Genomic DNA, 19,927 nt, shown 5'->3' on the forward strand with positions numbered 1-19,927 from the left:
TACCAGTTTCGAAATTTTTGCTTCTTCAGAAATGTGTGATTATATTGACAAGTCCTTGCCAAAGCTTCCAGTGGTCTGGATATCAAACCATCTGATGAAGAAATACATCTCTTTTTCAGAGATTCTGATTAGTTAAAGGGTATAGATAAGTGTATCAAAGTTGTATTAAAGAAAGACTTTATCTGTCGTCAAAAGACCATTCCATGTTGCCATCAGAGAAAATACAATCAATAGAAGAGCTAATGAAGAAGCACAAGGGAATGATTGTGATCAATCTACTAGAATCTCCTACAGGCTTACTTGTGATTACTGCAGATGACATATTTGGTGTTGAAAATTATCAGCAGTGGAATAGGTGAAATTCATCCTAAGACTTATGTTCCAGAGAAACCTGATGGAAGAGATGGACAACCAGACTGTAAATCTGACTTCAGGACATTCACTTTCTCATGAATTTTAAAACTGAGGACATATTGTGCCCCAGCAACTTTGCTGGTAGATCGTTTGCCATCACATGCAGTTTTAGTTAGCTGACTTTTGCTGCCAATCTCCTAATTTCAGTGCCCTTCCCTGATAATTTAAATTCAAATGAAATCAAGTAATTAGTCTTAGTTCTCCTTGCTTTATCAATCAAGTTAAACATTACAACAAGTATTTTCATGAAATTAAGTAAAGTAGTTAACTTTTGTATCAGTATTCACTTTAAAACACTTTCTTTACATATCATATTACTAGCACAACACATCAATGATATGGCAGTTAAATGTTGTTAAAATGTTATATTTTGAAACTGGATGTGTCAATCTTAATTTGTCTTTAATTTTTTTAAAGTTTATCCTATTTCATGCCATACACTTAGCAAAGTCAAATGTCCATTAATGGAATTTTTAAAACTTGTATTGGCCTGTCATAAGATGGAAAGTATTATGTTTTCTTTCTGTTCCCAGTTTAGTCTCCCTACAAGAACTTTCATTCTCCAAACTTTGTGCATAGTTTACATTTGGCAGAAGTTAAACAATTCTAGATTAGAATATCATAATCAAGACCACTGTAACTGAAAGAATAACACATGTTATATATCATTGACCTATACCAAACTTTATGGATGACCTCACGTAAGAATACGGAAGAAGCAGATCAGTTTTTTGGTCAGAAAGTGAAAGGTCCAGGTCACAATGACTTAAGTTCTCTACATCACAGACCTAGAATAAACTTTGTGGAAGGTTTGTACATTAAGTAAGGTACAGAATATTGATTTTGGGGTCAAAAGGTGAAGGTAACTGAAAGAAAAATGGTTTTTGCACAGTAACTACATGGTATAGTTTTAAACAATATACCACGACCAATGTTTTTAGATGGTTTGCACTGCAGGTATGGAAGAAGCCAATTGATTTTATAATTTTGATAATCTGACCAAATTCAAATATTCCTTTTTTGATGATTTGCACATACTGGTAAGTTGCGAAAATTATCATTCCATGACAACTTATAATAAATTACTTAAAAATGTACTCATTAAGTATGTGTGCCATGTTTATGCTTCATGATGTTATACCCTACTTCTGAGCTCTACAACATCAACATCATTTTCAAGACAATTTTACAGACTAGGAGAAGGATGCAGTTCTACAATTATACCAAATGATACAGACTTTCTACTGGCATTAAAACATACAGCTGTTGTATGTATTGATTTTGTGTGCTTGACTTTTGTCTGTGATTGAGGGTATAGTAGTTATGGCCTACTTTACTGTTATAAGTTTTTAAAGGTGTTTACTGATATTTGAGTTAAAGGTCTAGTTTTGTCTACAAACATAAAATGTTCTGGAAGCAAACTTTTGACCTACATTTTGGTCATTTTAGGTTTTAATGTATTAAGTCAGTGGTAAATAAAATTATTCATTCCTATCTTAAGATCAGTCTGTGGAATCATTTTCAATTGTGTTCAGATATAATTTGAGATGAATTATTTATTTAAATTATTTACTGGAATTAAATAGTGCTAATCAATTTTTTGGACTAAATCACTCTTTGGGGATTATTGTGAACTAACTCAAAGACATTTTGGATTATATCATTGTGATACATCATGAGTGTTGGTACATCAGCTGAGTCAAGACTGTTGGTATGTAGGCACATTCAGTATTGGAATTCATTTGGAACACTCAATACTTTTGAAGTTGTGATAGAAAATTTTTAATTATTTAGGATTAATTCATAATACTGTAAGTACCAATTAAATTTTCACTATATAACTCAGCGAAAAATTGTTTTTTAAAAGTTTATTAAACTTGTTTGTTTTCCTTCCTTAATTTTTTACTTATTTTAAGACCATAGAGTCCTAATAACAGTAGACAAAAACAATTCTTTAGATTAGATTGTTTACCTTTGTTGATTTTGTAACTGGAGTTTGTGTCCAGATTTTAAACATTTTGACCTTTGGTTGAAAGTTCAAACTGCACATGAACATATGAACCTTTGAAAAAGGTTGAATAACTTTAAGATTTGCACATATACAGGGGAAATAGCTATCAGAACTGAAGTCTTTATACACCTAAGCATCTAGTTAAATGAAGGTTTCTCAGAAACAGGCATGCTTGCATTCAGAAGCAACCAACAAAATGTGTTTGCAACTTGCATTTCAGGTGAAAAGTAAAAGAATCTCTAGGGGTCAATGAGTTAAACTTAAAGACATATTGTGATGTCTAGTTGGGTTTTCACTAAAGACTTATGATGTCTAGCTGGTGCTGAATGAAACTAGTGCTGATCTGACATCCAATATGGCTACCAGGTTGTCCTCTTGAAAATCTTGTTATTGCTATCATTCTGAATGAATGGTCATGTCAACATGGGGTTTTCACTAAAAGATTTATTATGATATCTAGCAGGGTTTAATTGAAAGTGTTGCCAATCAAATGTCCAATATAGCCACTAGGTGACCATCTTAAAAATTGTGTTATTGCTTCTCCTCCATGGAATGACTGGTCATATTGTCAAGAGGCTTTCATTAAAATACTTTTGTTATGTCTAGTTGGTCCTAAATGAAAATGGAGCAAATCTGGCATCCAATATGGCTATCACATCAGTCATCTTGAAAGTCTTGTTATTGGTACTCCTCCACAATGGATGGTTGTATCAATATTGGGTTCTCACTAAAAGACTTAGGATGTCTAGTTGGTGCTAACCAAAAATGGTGCCAATCTGACATCAGAGATATGGTCAGCACAGCAGCCATCTTGAAAATCTTGTTCTCTCTTTCTGAAAGAATGAGTGTATAATAAGCACCCGATTTTCACTCAAAGACATTGTATGATTTCTAGCTAAATGAAAATAAAATCTATCTGACAACCAATATCATCTTTAAAATCTTATCGCAACTCTTATTGAACAGAAAGTTGTATCAACATTGGGTTTTCACCACTAGATTTCAATCTGTCCTCATTCTCCACAAGATATCTGGAAAACGCATTATAACCCAAGACTTTCTTTCACAACAAAGAAATCAGTAAACATGCCGAGACAAATGCGTTTATTTGGATTACACTGTCAGGGATTCATTGCAGATTTTGTTGGTTTTTAACTTTGCTGCAATAAAAGAAAGATCTTAAAGTTCAAGTGTTACTTATTAGAAACAAGATGAATCATTAGCCTCCTTGATTTTTGGATAAATTTGTTCTGGGATGAAGTACAATGAAACCGATGATAGTACACATTTTATGACAGGCAGTAAGTTGACTGTCATTCAGTTAAAAAGATTTATTAGGCTTTTTCTATTGGCTTGTATGTAATATGTTGGTCTATAATATTGCTTCAAAAAGATTATAAGGAGACTGTTAAAAGTACAGTTTTAAAAGAAAAACGAACTAATAAAATTATTCTTTGAATGGACAATGCATTTGTTTGTTAATTGTGCATGTTGGTTTATTTGTGTGTTTAGAGAGAGAGAGAGAGAGAGAGAGTATGTTGTGCAAGTTGCAGTATCCTATTTCAAGCTGAAAAAGTATGAGTTGGATGAAAATTTGTCAGTATATTTTTGACCCCCACATTTTTTATTTGACCCCCAGTTCTGACACCAAGGTTTTTTTTTATCCTCAGTTTTACACCCCTGGGGGATACACTGAATTAAGTTACTCAATCATACTACCTTAGGAGAACTTGTGACTAACTTGCAAATCCAACCTCCCAGATAATAACGTTTTGCAAAAATGGCAAAAGTTATCTGCCCACATAGGAGACAGATTGAGTAATCTCTCCTTGATACCTGGATTGGCACCAAATTCCATGAATTCTTCAGTTACTACTTCTATTTGTGCTGTTTATAATGCTTTCTATGTACAGAGTCCTCACACAATCCTACAATCAATTTGTAAGTTTTCTACCTTAAAACAAGTTGGAGGAGTTTCATCTTTGAAGTGAACAATACTTCATCTATTCATTTTGAACTTTTCTGTTCATTCTCTTGTTAGGAACAAAGTTTCTGACTTGTAAGTACTATGGCTTTGTTTCCTTCACACAAACACTCTTGGAACATACCAGCACAGATAATAATGGAGTCCCCTCATATTGCTATGACCATATTTAATAAGTGCAGGTCTTCTGCATGATATAGAAAATTCATTTAATATTGCTGTAAAACTTCTGCTACATCTGGATATATACAGATAAGTTTTTTGTATTATCGAGTATTAGAGTCCACTTCATAATTATGTGTTTGACACTTTACTAATTTTACCTATATATAGCTTCATTTGGTGTTTCCAATAGGTATCATTGCCTTACAAGGGATAAAAGTATTATCAACTTCATAAGTATCAATAATTATGCTTCAGTGCCTTGTTTATGTGCAGTTATGGTTTGGTACTGTATAGAACTCATTTATATTCCTTCCACCACAGTTGGATACGTACAGGTCAGTTTGCTATACATGGTTTACTTATAGTGTCCATTTCACAGTTACTATATGGGGCATTTGAGTGTTTTTACCTGTGTAGGCAGTAAAAATTGGCATTCCTACAGGTACCGCATTAATTTAGATTTGACAATTTAGCACCCAATTTATAAGTATTATTAGTGACACTCTATTTCTTTGCCTACACAGGCACACATGTGCCCTTTTACAGCTAATTTCATCCACACTACATATGTATGTGTGTATGTATGTACGTACATACACACATGTATAGCTCCACTCTTTTTGTCATTCTTTGAATACATGTCATACTTGCATATGTTGGACATAATGGTTGGCAATTCTATTGATCCTAAGTGGAAGGCACAGAAGCATACAATGAGGGACAAAGACATCAGCTTTCATGTGAAGGTTTGAAATGCTATCTACTGGGGAGTAAGAATAGAGAGCAGCAACGGCCTAAGTTATTATCTTGCATATTAGAATTATGGACTGGATACATGGATCAATATTCTGTACCCTGTCCCAGCCTCAAGAATTGGACAACATCAAGCAAGTCAAGATGGCTCATTTCCTTCACAACCAGACTCAGCTATATACCCCTGATAGCAGTGGGCCAAACTGCAGTTGATCAAACAGTATCAGCCACCAGAAGAATGTCCTTTGTCCAGATTCATGACTTACAGAGTCATTTCCTGCATACATTACCCATATTAGCAACTCAGTACCCAAGAATCTGTTTTCATGAACCTAATTATATGGCAGTCAAACCCGCTTAGTGATATTATGTACTTCTGTGGGCAATGTCCAGTTTATACAGGCAATGAATGGATTGATCCAGCCTGCTTTGTGCTGCCAGATATTTCCTGTGTACGATATCCAGCTTTGTGCCTCAGTTCCCAAGAAATGTCATTTACTCATTCTCAAGCCTTTGTCATGCAAAGGAATCTCTGATTAGCAACAGCTTGGAAGTAACAGGATGACTCTCATCAGAGTTCTCTCTTCTTCTACAATACCTGCCTGGTCTAGAGTTCCATCATCAGATGATCAATGATTAGGAAGAATCTAATTTCAATTACTTCAGCAATCTGACAGAGTTATTGATATTTTGGGCTACCTGTATCTGTTACAGTCCCAGTATCTATGAATGCTTTTTCTCACAGACATGTTCCCTTGAATTTTAGTCAGCATTTCCAAAACCAAAATTACCAGCTTTTGTTAAAAGCTTGCCAAAAGCTCATTTAGCAAGCTTGTGACAAGCTTTTATTTGGAACATTCCAGCAAGCTTGCTCAAGCTTGTACAAGCTTAAGGGTGCACAAGCTTGTTATTAAGAAAGACAGTAGAATAAGCATCCACAAGCTTGTTACTAGCTTGATACTAGATTGCGACAAGTGGGCACAGCTTTCTTGCTACAATCATGTAACGTGGCTTTAAAAGAAATAGAAGTTCTGTTCTGATCACTATTCAGTCAAAGTAACTTGCATACTGTTGTATCAAAATATAATGAAAATGATTCATAAAATAACAGAATGTCACTGATGTAAGCATTATAAAATGTAAAAAAACAAACATGTGGAATATATGACATTATTTGGACTTTAATGCCCTGTAAGATGTAGCTCATTTATTGTTTATGGCTTCATTGAAGACTGCATCGGAAAGGCAGGAATTTCCTCTGGATTCTTTTTTAAAATGTTTCAAAAGACATTCTTTGATGGCTGAAATTACTGGCTTGAAGTGGGGGAGTTTTTAGTACAGCATCAAGGGCATTTCTTGCCCCTTTTAAGCTTGATCTTGCCAGCATTTCTTCAGTGCAAAAGCAGTCAAATAAGGGAATCGTAAGTTTTCTGGGAATAGCCTGGGAGAGTTGACCTCGTGTTAACTACACTTCATAGTGTTGCACAAGTTTTACCTTCTTCACACCAGAACTCAGAACAAAAATTAAATAAAATCACAAGTGATACATACATTTGGTTCCTGGAGTTAGGTTGTATATGACCAAAAATAGTTCGGTTATTCTGCTGGGGTGACATGCTAACAGGTAAGGTGGGTGACTAAGTCACCTAAAAAAAGTAAACTTTGCCTTCCTTTTTAGGAAAGCGAAAAAAAACTTTGTCCCGCAATTTAATTTATGAACAGTGAATGACAGCAGCTTATGACTTTTGAGATGCTTCTTCATCATATTTAAGGGCCCCGAGTGGTCTAAAGCACTCTCCATTATGGATCATTGCCATCTCACCTCTGTCTGTGTGGGTTCGAGTCTCGGATTTGGCTAATGTGGGTATGTGAGAAAGCTTGCCAGTAGTTTTCATGGGTTGTTGGTTCTTTCTGGGGTTTTCCTGGGTTCTTCCTCCACCATTAATACTGGCCACCATGTATAGCGTATTGTGTGCTGAAAAATGGCATTAAACCCTACAACAACAACAACAATTCATCATATCCAAGTAGTTCTGAATGATCTGTTGTACCCCAAGGCAAAATCTATTTCATGTGGTATTGATATCAATTGTACTGATAAACTCTTGCACATTCACAGGTGTTTTAAAAGCTGACTTTCCACAAGTTAACTTTTGACGATAAAAACACACAACTTCTGTTTTCAAATTTAAACATCAACCTGTACAAGATAATAAGCTTTAAGAATAGGTGAATTTCTCATTTGAACCCCGAAAATGAACATTTTTAACTGCTGCATTTGCATTATTTTCTTTTTAAGATCAGTTGACACTCTAAGTAAACCTGTAATGGCAGTCATCATCATGTCTAGAAGTACCACTTCATCAGATTGTCTGTTTACTAAATCATCGGCAAAAAGATTTAGGAAAATATACAATTATTAAAGTCTAAATATTATGTGATAGAAGATTTAGCCTAATAATGTAGTCAAGTAGGTTAGAGACATATGGTATAATGCTGTTGTGTAAGTCAATAAACACTGTAAAGTCAAGGTTGTTTTCTGACATCACTCATTTTTGTGAAAATATGAAAAGTATGGAAGCAAATAATATTTAACCAAAGCATGACATTACTACTATATAAGTATGTAGGCAAATAAAATAAAATCATGAATTTGTGATTGCCAATCCTGTCAATGGATTTTTTTAATAAAGCCAGAAAGTGAGAGGTGAAATTAAGAAAATTCCTGTCTAAAAATAGATGCACTCACATGTCATGCATTGCACCATATTTGTTCTTGTGTCTATTTGGTTGGAAAGAGGGTTTAGTTCATAATATATTGACTTTCATCCTTTAGTGTGTTGTCTATGAATTAGGATGAACACTATGGTTTGATGACACTTGTGTATTTGCTTTCATGTACATGTTGCAGGGGTTGTTTCAAAGTGGTTTAGAAATATTTTCAACTGCCATTTTATGGTGAACTTTGAGAAAGTAGAAAAATGTGTTTATCTGGTAGCTGATAAAGCAATTTTACCAGCTTGCAATTACAATGCAGCAAACTAGTTACTTATATCAGTTACAATTAATTACAATGTACAGTTTCTATTCTTTTTTAAAGTCACATGGCCAAAATATACTACATGTGACTCTCCATCCAAACATACATGCTTTCAAGTATGAATAAAATGCATAAAATGTAATAATTTTTATACGCATAAAAATGTTTATAATAATGAAATAACACAGAATTTTCTACTTGAAAACAAAGTATTGCTTAAAACCAATGTTAAATGCAAATATGCATACTGAGAAATAGAGGATATAATTTATTTAAGAAAAACAAGAAATGAAAATACACATAAATGCATGTGCACATGCACATATACAGTGTTTCTTGCTTGCTCTGACTTGTCCCTGTTCAGTTCTCAGTACTGAACTACTCTCTCCAAAAGTCATTTCTCCCTAAAAAGTATTGCTTGACTTCTGATTCTGAGTCATTTTCTTCTCATTATTTCCTGGTGTGAAAATAGATGCAATAGGTATTGGCACAAAAGTGAGAAAAAAAAAGGCCACTTCCCAAAATAAACCAAGAAAAAATCACCTGTCAGTTATCAGAAATCAGGTTGAAAGCAGGATTAATTACAGTAGCATTATACATTCCTCCCATGGTATTGTTTTCATAGAATCATCACAGAATAAATTTCCAACATCCACCTGTTGAGGAACTGGTTGAGCTACAGCTTCCTGCTCATCAAATACCAAGTTTTATGGGATTAACCTTAGGAGCTTCCTTTGGAAAACAATTATGTGACTGTAAAAAAGAATTATTTAATAACAGTTCTTTTCACTTCTATTTTAATCTATCAGTCATTTTTTAATGTTTGTTTCCTAGAAAGTGTGCTACCTAAGTACAGTAATCCCTGATACAATGATTCATAAGTCAATAAGGCACTGAATCTGTGCTAGATTTCATATATTAAATTTAACTGGTCTGAATTTTTCAGTTCTACTTAAATAATTTTGTGAGAACCAACATCTCAGAACAATTAGAATTATGAATGGAAGAAATTGTACTTCAGATAAATACAATTATGTGTGCATCAATTTGAATTAAGGTTGAGAGATTATTAAGTGAACCAGTAAAATCAAATTTTCCTTGAATAAGTTAGCAAGCTGCTTCAGGAAATTCACCTTCCTAGTTGTAACTTCAACATCAGAAAAAAGTTGTTTTGTAAGAATGATGTCTTTTAATGAAGCAATCCTAATATTAATGCAAGTTTTTCTAGCTTAACATTCCTGGATGACATGTTAGTGCAAAGTATGAGAGGATCTCCACGGATCTCACACCAATCAGTGAGAAATTGAAAAGTTGTTCCTTAATTTTAAATGTGATTTGCACTTAACAACCTTCTGTTTATATTTTATTTCCACTTTAAATTAATCTTACTTTAAATTGATCTTTTCATGTCAATTTTAAATGAAATAGCGCATCAAAAACCACCATCTGCAGTCTCATCTTAACTTCTCTAAATGACACAAATGACTTCTTGATAACTTTAAAATACAAAATAAAAAATAGGCAAATGTGTTATATTTTTTAAAGACCTACAATATAATGACTAGATGCTTTGTTCATGGCATACAAAATTAACACTTTCTATTCAACTTTTCCACTAATCAAGTTTGCAGTACAATCAAGTGCAAGAAATTTCATGCCTGAATTTTAAAGGCTTCTCCTTATATTAGTATTTCTCAACTCATTTTGTTCACAAGAATCATGCAGAAGGTAAAACGAGTTTTTGGGAATACGAAATATTACCTTATTTATTATAATTTATCTCCCATTTATATGCATAGTGATTTATTTATTTTCTGTTGAATATTGTTGATTCTAAATTGGCAGAACACTGATTATCTTTCAGTAACGAAACCTGGAGTCTTCTTCTTTAACTGCCCCTTCAATTGTTCATTTTCTTCTGTTTCTGGTTCTCCAGCTCCAACTGTCTGTTTTTCTCCAGAATTTCATTGTACAACCATAAAGGCTGATCATAAGTTGTTTCTGGAGGAGTCACACAGACGGTCTGGAGGTGGAGACATCAGGTCCCCAGCACAAGTGTACAGCCTAAAGGCACTGTATCTTGCACCGAGGTTAGCTCCCTTGCCAGCTGTATCTTCCATACATGTCATCTTGTGCAACAGGTGACATAAAGTCACCACTGCTTGATGCATATGCCCCACTTGGGTTGCATGCACCTATTATAGACAAAAGATCATTGTTGCTGTTTGAAGAATTAACAGTTTCAGTTTCTTTTGACATAACTTTGTCTAGTACTTCAGCATTGAAACTCCTTTCTTTAATAATATCTTCCAAATGCTTGTTTTTTGCATCAAGCCTCTTCAATTCCTCCATTTTTCCTCTTCCTTTCCTCTGATTTTGATTCCTCTTCTGTGCTTGTTTTCTTGCCAGCTTTATATTAAATAAAAATATGTTTCAGTCATAAATTAAACTGGCATTTTTTTAATTTAAGTACATAATGTTTTTCTTTTTTAACTAAAAAATACATCTTGAAAGTATTTTGTAATGCCTGTAGGTTAGGTGGCAATTTGTCATGAATAATTATATATCTTTTATGACTTGTTAAAATGCATGCAGTCTGTCTTGTAGTGGACAGTAAAAAATTGGTGACTTAAACAGCAAAGCCCTTGATTATGATTCATATGATATAATGGGGCCATCAGGTTTAACAATTTTCAATTTCAAGTCTAGAATGTAAGCAAAAATTTCAGACAGTGTTTGAAACAAATTTGACTTCAATTGACCATAGCCTGGCATGTCTCAGCACAGAATGCAATTTTGGACAGAACACTGTATCATATATACATATAATACATGCGTTTTCTGAAAACAGGCATATAATAAGTATTTATTTCAAGTTAAATACCAGTTTAGGACAGCATAGAACTAAAGTCTTTGTAATATGAATATTCACCAGAGTTAATGTCTTCATATTCCATTTAAAAGTTCAAGTTCCAAGCTGAAATTTCTGCTTCTCATTCATCTTTCTGGCCAAGTCTTTCTTAGATGCTTCAGGAAATTATTTGACAAATCAAGGATATCTCCATTTCCTTTTTTAAAGATGAACTTACTTTGAAAATGAACATTTACTTTTGGTTTCTTGTCTTTAAAATCATTTTCACTATATAGAATCAATAACCTGGAGTGGGACCATGACTTCATTAGTAGTATAAGCAGTGAATGTTACACAAAAATAATTACCCAAAAATAGAATGCAGTATACAATGATTAATTATCTTTTAGTCAGACTTTCTGGCATATATATTAATGGGACAGAATATATATTACATCCACTACAAATAAAAAATATAACAGTAACTTGAAATACTGGAATACAAGAAAATACACACAATATGACCAAAATGCATGCATCTCTCATTATTACAATTGTATATCAGATAGTTTTTGGATAAATGTTTGCATGGTCAATCGGGTTACTATAAATATTATGTAGTTCATTCCAGACATTGACAAAAGCATCACAAATTTCATCTATTTCTGTAACTCAGTAAATTATCTGGTCAACATCATTAAATGTAGCTAAGATTACCTAATTTGTTTCACATGAAATACTTGAAGTGAATTAGGCACTTTTTGCTGCATTTAACAAAACTGACCTGGAAATGTACTTAGTTACACATATGATAAAATTCACGCTCATAATTATATTTTAAATTTATTAGCAAATTCTTCAACTGATGCTTGCTTTCAACGTATTCTTTATACAGTAGCTAAAATGCTTTTCTGAAATAAAAAATAAAGAACAAATTGAGTAATTACAAATAATACATTTTGGGTACAATACTCACCACTTATTTCGGCTAATACTCCATGCCAAAGACTGAACTGTGGCAACTTAACCAATACTTTTTCACCCAGAATATACTCTCTCCAAGGCTTTCATGATTCCTTGATAATGTTGATGGAATTAACAGTTGTTGTATTAAGATCCCAACAAAATAGCAATGTCATCTTTGCTGTGATCAAATTTACTAATATCTATGTGCCTCTGTTTTCATATGCCAATATGGCAGATGCCTGGAACTATAATGAAATCCCACTTCAGTTTTATCCTTTGTGCTAAAACAGGGTGGCATTGGCTTTCATTCAGTCATCAGTGCTGAGGCTGGCTAGGCATATGTTCTTTCATTTGGCAGTTTCTATCACTGTCATACAGGCAAAATAACAAATTAATGTATGGCATTTCCAGTAGAAGACATAATTAGCCTGGGAATACGTGTTAGCTTTTCTGATGAAAAAGTCTGTATCTCACTTAGGCCAAACACTGTAGCAAGTGACTAAAAAATGAATCGATGATGTACAAGTTGTAGACGATGCAAAATATGCCAAGTAACAATGTACAGGTAAACACAAATTTTCTATTTGTTCTGAAAATTTGAAATATAGCCAGCATATGAGTATCATTGGTAATAAAATATCAAGTAATTTATTCAGAATTAAAATTGTTCAGGAACTTAAATGAATTTCTCTTTGTATCAGCACCATTAGTTGGTGCTGAATTCCATAAAACTTGTAAGTGCTTTCTTCTTCGTATGAAAGTGATCAACCACATTAAAACCCAATACAAACAAAACTATACTAAATTGTAACATTTTCATAATACTCTTTTGTTCACTTAAATTTGTTTATTTAAACTTTAACCACTTTGTCTGTCTAAATGTTTATTGACAAATGTGATATTTCTAAACAGCTATGTAAGGTCAAGGTTAATAATAATATCTGAAAGAACTGGATTATTCATGGTACCATGGTGTAGTGATGCATTGAATCTTGAGGTTACAAATGACTTTTGTCATTAACATCCACAAACTACCAAATCCATTTTTTATTTTAATATAGTCACGATATATATTGTAAATAAATATATTTGTGTACATGTTTTCTATAATAAATTCTTTTAGAAAATTATGTTTCTTAGTGGAATTGCAGTAGGAAATCAGACTTACTAATTCCTGAGAAGGCTAAATGTTTGCTAAACCACCTGCATGTTTAATAAGGCAAAAATATATATTTTTCCTGCTGCACTGGTTTAAAACTATAGTAGGTTCAGTTAGATTTGTTAAGTCTACACTTCACTGTCATAAAAACAAAGTAATTATGATGTGGTTAAGGAATGTATCTTGAAGGGTTATGAGCTGGTGCCTGAAGCATATCAGCAGAGGTTTAGGAACTGTAGAAAAGAATCTGGACAGACTCATCTCAAATTTGCATGGGAAAAATACTAACTATTTGATAAGTGATGTACAACCAAGGCTGATAAAGATTATGAAAACTCATATTAATTGAAGAGTTCAAGAATTGCTTCCAGACTGCTCCAGTGGCATAGTGGTTAGAGCATCTGTCTCGGATGTGTGAGGTTGTGGGTTTGATTCCTGGCTGGGTCATACCAAAGACTTATAAAATGGTACTAACAGCTGCCTCGCTTGGTGCTCACTACCTGCATTAAGAGTTAGTGTTAGGACTGGTCGGCCTGGTTCAGGATAATGTGTCTGGGTGGGACATCATGCTACATGTCTGCATCATGATGCCCCAGTGCTAGACATTGCTATAAACTGCCACATTGCAGACATTGTAGCGATATGACTGAAAAAATGTTAAAGCTACGTTAAAAATCCAAATCATACACACAAACTACCAAGTTCATTTCTTATTTTAATATAGTTATGATATATATTGTAAATTAATATATTTGTGTACATGTTTTCTATAATAAATTCTTTTAGAAAATTATGTTTCTTAGTGGAACTGCAGTGAGAAATCAGACTTATTAAATGCTGAGAAGGCTAAATGTTCGCAAAACCACCTGCATGTTTAATAAGACCAAACAAATATATGTTTCCAATTGCACAGGTTTAAAATTATAGTAGGTTCAGTTAGAGGCACAAATTAATTTTGGTAATTTAAACAAAATGTTTACCCTGAGGGAAAAAAGTACTAGGGTTGGTAATGAAAAACAAAGATGGTCAGCCAACCAGAAAGACACATTTGTTGTTGGCCTTCTTAATTAATTTGATTTTATAGCAGCATTGCAGTGGAAAACAAACTTATTCAGTCAAAACATTCAGTTAAATTCCAGTGATCAAGTTTATTCATTTAATACAAGCTTATATACAAGATTGCATAAGTTTTATATGTTCCTGCAAGCATATGCATGCTGGCTGGCTAATTGGTCTAGATCAGTTAATTAGCTAGCAAAAGCAAAATGAGGTATAAAGAACTTGCATCAACCTGGTTTGATTTTATAAAGCAAGCTAGAAAGCTTGTGCAAGCTTGTAGCTATATATGCAACTAGCTTGCCTAAGCCTGCACCTGCTTGCACAAGCATCCGTGTTTGCTTAAAATCATCAAACTAGCTTGCTGCAAGCTTTCCAGAAGCTTGTGACAAGCTTGCTCCATGGAAGCCCCTCATGCCAGTTTCCCATTTGGATACCAACAACTGATGCATAAGGTCATGGCCATGGGATCAATATTGCATCTAGTAACTAAGGTGATGTTTCAATAGGCAGAACAAAGTTTATCTTCACCCCAAATATCCCAAGACATGTTTGCAAAACGTTTTGTAGAATGGTCCACATCGTAAACATAGAGGCCCAATATGCTATGGCGATGGCCATAATAGCAGCTATGCACTTACAACTAGTGGAGTATGATGCAATGGTCTCTACCTCCACCTTTCTTAAAGACATTCATAAGACCAACATACACTTCCAGCTTTAATCATCTAATCTCTTCTTTACTGATCGGGTTGATGGAATCTGCAAACAAGCCAAAGATACACACTTTCTATCCCTCACAGCCTCAGTTACAGCAGAGGGATTTGCAAGGCAAACAAGAAGAGATGACAGGGACATCCCTAAAACACAGGCCACTGTGAAGCAGTCCTGCTGAATTTACAGCTGTCAAAAATGACAGTTCTCTCAAACTAATGTGGACAAGAGCAGAGGGAGGGCAATCATTTTGCAAATGTTTCCTTCACAATCTCAAATTACATTATGTTCACACTGCCCTAATCACAAATCCCTATAGCAGGACTGCTTCAAACATTCATTGCCTGATGAGGAAGATTGCTGTGATGACATGTGACATATGGACCTGACAAATCTATTCCAAGTGTCTCATTGTCACTTTCAGTGCACCATTACCCAGGGTTCCCACAGCTACAAATGCAGCACTTCACTCAGTCATCAACCTAAGTGCAATCAGTCGACTCATTTGTGCTCTATGCTTCATGATCTAATGCAACACAGGGATCTAAATGCCATTCATTGGGGAGACAATGCGATCAGTATGAACTTGGAAGAAGCACGACTTCACATCTGCACTCACGTGGCTTCCAGGAAGTTCCTGTGAGTTGCATACAAAAACTGTAGGCTACAGACAGCATGCTACCTATATCTTGGATCAAACCATGACATCACTTTTTACTCTTCTTCTCATTCTCAGTCTCCTTGTCAGCAAGGACATGTCCAATCTGGTACCATTTCAAAATTTTGGTCATCTAGGTCTGGAACTCAACATTCAAGTAAACAGAGCATGTCTCCCTTAGGAACAAAATTTAATTAGTTGAGTTGGGGATTCCTTGTTTATATTAAGCAGACCACCAGCTAGAGAATTCTGTCACATGCTGGGTTTGCTCACTGTTGCTGCAGATGTCTTAGTCCTTGATTGCCTTTTTGATATTCCATTGTACGAATGCTGTGGTCCAAATGTAGGCTGAACCTTTTGACCATTGAACCAACTTTCAGAATCTGGTTCCCTCTTGAAGATAGCGAATACTCATATCAGGGATACTTCTCAATACAACTGCCAGCAAACATGATCTGTATGGATGTGAACACAGATGACTGAGGGGGAGGCAGTCTCTTTCTATTATTATGGGATAACACTGGTGTGTGGCCCCTCATGATAACTATTTACATGTTATCATTTTCAAGATGAAAACTGTTCTGAAAGCTTTTGATTGGTGGCTGGAGATCCTACATAGGAATGCAGTTTTCATTTAGTCTGAAAATTCCACTGTGGTGATTTAATTCTGATGGCAAGGTGGAACCAAGTCCCCAGACCTTTGTGTTCTTCTTTGGCAAGCTCGTCATGATTTTCAGTCATTGTCTTTGCCTAATCCCTAATTGTGAAGAATTGTATGCTTTGATGGTGGGCTGGTCTTTAAAAACACCCCAGAACCAAATTACTTATGATAACAGTTGTGGTATTAAATGTGTTAGTGGAACAAAAGTCAGGATTTTAATTCAAATCTCTGTATTTATGCCAGATGTAGCAGTGAATAACTTCATTACTCAACTTAATTACAGAACGTAATTACTGCAGTATGGATTAAACCTGTTTGCTTGCACACACATATTAATGAATGTCCATATACAGTACTAGTAAACTTATGCAGAGACATGTGCATTTTATTTTGTACATATATCCATGAAATTAAGTACCCACAAATATCTTTTACCCAAGCCATGAAATTTGAAACCCATAAAAATAAAGTGTTTTATAGTATTGCTTCTATCAGAGATTTATAGGTCATGGGATGTGGGTAAGTGTGGGCACAAGAAATCCTGTGTGGTAACAAACAATGTGCATATTTTGCATTAGCTGTGTATGTAAAGAAGGATTTCTTATATGTTTATGAGGAGATAAAGTATGGGACTTAGAAAAACATGATAGCACCTATGCAGAGAGGAGTAAAGACCCTACTTCCTCCTTGTCATAACAAGGTAATTCCAACAATTCCCAGGAAGGAGGGGTCTGGATCCCTTCTGGTTTAGGGAAGTCAACTCCTCATAGGGAGCTCATTAAGGATAGATCCTTGGTTTCTCCCACGGGAGGAAAAGTGCCTAAGAGTGAGTTGTGCCTTCCTAGAATAGAGTTGCTATTCCCTCTGAAGGTAAACTTTGTGCTGAAGACTAATATAAATGAGATGCACCCTTAATAGCAGTGAACAGGCAAGATCAAAAGTATGTTTGTCAGTCACCAAGCACCAGTCATCTATAGGTCACAGGGTTCTGAGTACCAGTCATCAAATACTGGTCACCAGATGATGTCCATCAAGCAGCTGGAGAGCAGACTTTGTAGGTATGGGGACAGATATCTCGGTTTGGATGAGGACTGGATTGTCATCCACCCTCCATCCCCTGCTTCCCTGTGTTCATATTTCCCATCAGGATTTGTGGGCCCCTTTATCTGGTATTGGGTCTCCCGCACCTTCCCACATGACATGGATGTCCCTGCAATGGTTTCAAGGTATAGCAGAGCAACAGGTTGGGGACCTGTTTAGTTGCTTTCAGCTTCACCCAGCAATAAGGAAGCAAGCTACCTCCTGTTTGAGTAGGATCATTTATTCCATTCACCTAGGAGGGAATTGTGTTGGTACCATTAACTTTGTGAGCTGTTATGGGATGACACAAACTCTAATGCAGTGTCTTCCTCTTCAGAGAGGGCTGCAAGGGATCAATCCTGTTTTACCTAACGAGTGAGTTCAGGACGACAGTGCCCTTTCCATTGTGGTAGATTCAAATGAGTTCTCAGATTACAGCAGGTCCATTTCTTTCATTCTGGTCCACTACTCTTTCCCATCTGTCAGATTAGGTATTGGAGGAGCAAGCCTGGACATTGGACAAGATGATAATTTTCCCTGAGACTTGTGCCCAAAGCCTTCTGGGGCTGAGGACACTAAGATTTTATCCAGTCTAGAGAAGGTTTTGTGGTTCTACTCTTATTCAGATCTGCTGCTGCTTCCCCACTCTGCTATAGTTCAGGAGCTTGTGTGGAAATTTCCCAGGGACCAAGAGTCTGCCAGTGCACAGAAGGATGGTCTGTCCACTCTTCTGCTCTCTAACCACTGGTCTCTTCTTCCAGTTACGGGGTTCCGCTTGGCTCTGTAGGTCTTCCCCTTTGGACTCTTAGAGTATCAGTTGGGACCTGGGCTCATCTTGCAGTAAATACCTTGGAGATCATGGAGTTTAAGAGTCAAACTCAGTGGGTGATTACCTCTCATGTCTGTCTCATTTTTGTTACGTCTTTCAGTCTCTTGATGGAGGAATCATAGTCTCTTACTGGAGGCTGTGCCATCAGTGTCTGAATATGCAATCTTATCAATCACCCTCCAGAGAGCTTCTCACTTACACAATGATACCCCTTTGGATTACAATAAGAACAGTTTGCGAGCTGCTTTGCTTAAGATGGAAAATCTCTTTGGATGTCTTATCTGCCTTTTAGCATTGCAGGATTTGAAGGACAAGCAACACCAGTTCCTGACTGCTACTCCAAGTCCTTTAGAGGTCTTTAGGAATCCCAGTCCTACAGCATTTTGGTGACTGGTTGATATGGGTGAATCAATACACCTCTGCTGCATATCAATACAATTCACGATACACAGCCTATGATACATTATCGATACATATATCAACTTGGCAGTCTTTTCATCTTTAGAACATCTCTCAGTAGTTAGTGGTGCCATTTTATATGTTTTCATTTTGGCTGTATTTCTGGTATGTATTTTACAGATGGACAGACATATATTTATCCTTTGTTTATATGCCATCCTTGACAACATAAAAATTTCTTCCAGACTACCTTTTAGCTGTTAGTAATTCAACATTTTATGCTATTTCAGTCTGCTCTATTTGATCAGATACAGGGCTCATTTCGATCACCATGCCTAATATTTTGCACTGCATAAATGCTTTTACAACAATTTACTGTCAGTTTCAGGTCTTTAGTTGTTTGGAAGTCATGATAGTGTTATCTTCAAAACAGAAGAAATACGCAGTTTCCTTGTGCAATGAAAATTTTATTTAGAACAAGTTTTAGTATATGAGTGGAGATGACTAATGACTAAATCCCGCATACTGTACCTCCTACAAAGCAACTGATGCGGACAAACTCATTTATGTGATTGAAAAAGGAAATTGCTAAAAACACCCACTTCTTTTGTAAAAATGAACTCGGTGATTATTACTCCTGCAGTTTGGAGTCTGTTGATTCTGAGCTAATTTCTTTTTATTCCGTTTGCAAGTTTTCTCAGTATAAAAGGAGACATTTCTGACTTTTTTCCCATGTACTATTTAAGTACTTTACATTAATAGCCACTTTAATCTCAGTTGCTTTGTATCTGTTTCTATTGATTTTTTTATGCCACTACTTCAGGCAGTGAATAAGCTACAGTTCTGATTGGTGCAAATAGACAAAAATCAGAACTACTTAACAAATTTACATTTTCTTAAGTATTAAAATATGTACATCATCTCATCACATCAGTACTTTCACAGTAACTTGTTGCCATTCATACTCTTCTTGCACACACCAAACATTTTTAGCATTTATTGGGAGATCATGGCAGGATTATTTTGGTGGTAGTCCACATGTTTGTTGATTTTACCACTTAGAAAATAATATACTGTTACTGGATCCTAGTTTACATCATTTAATGTAAAATTCCTCATGATGGAGTATATAATAATAATAATAATAATAAGAAGAAGAAGAAGAACGACAACAACAACAACAAGAA

This window comes from Sinohyriopsis cumingii, chromosome 7, assembly GCF_028554795.1.
Source record: "Sinohyriopsis cumingii isolate HCF-2022 chromosome 7, ASM2855479v2, whole genome shotgun sequence".
Taxonomy (NCBI): domain Eukaryota; kingdom Metazoa; phylum Mollusca; class Bivalvia; order Unionida; family Unionidae; genus Sinohyriopsis; species Sinohyriopsis cumingii.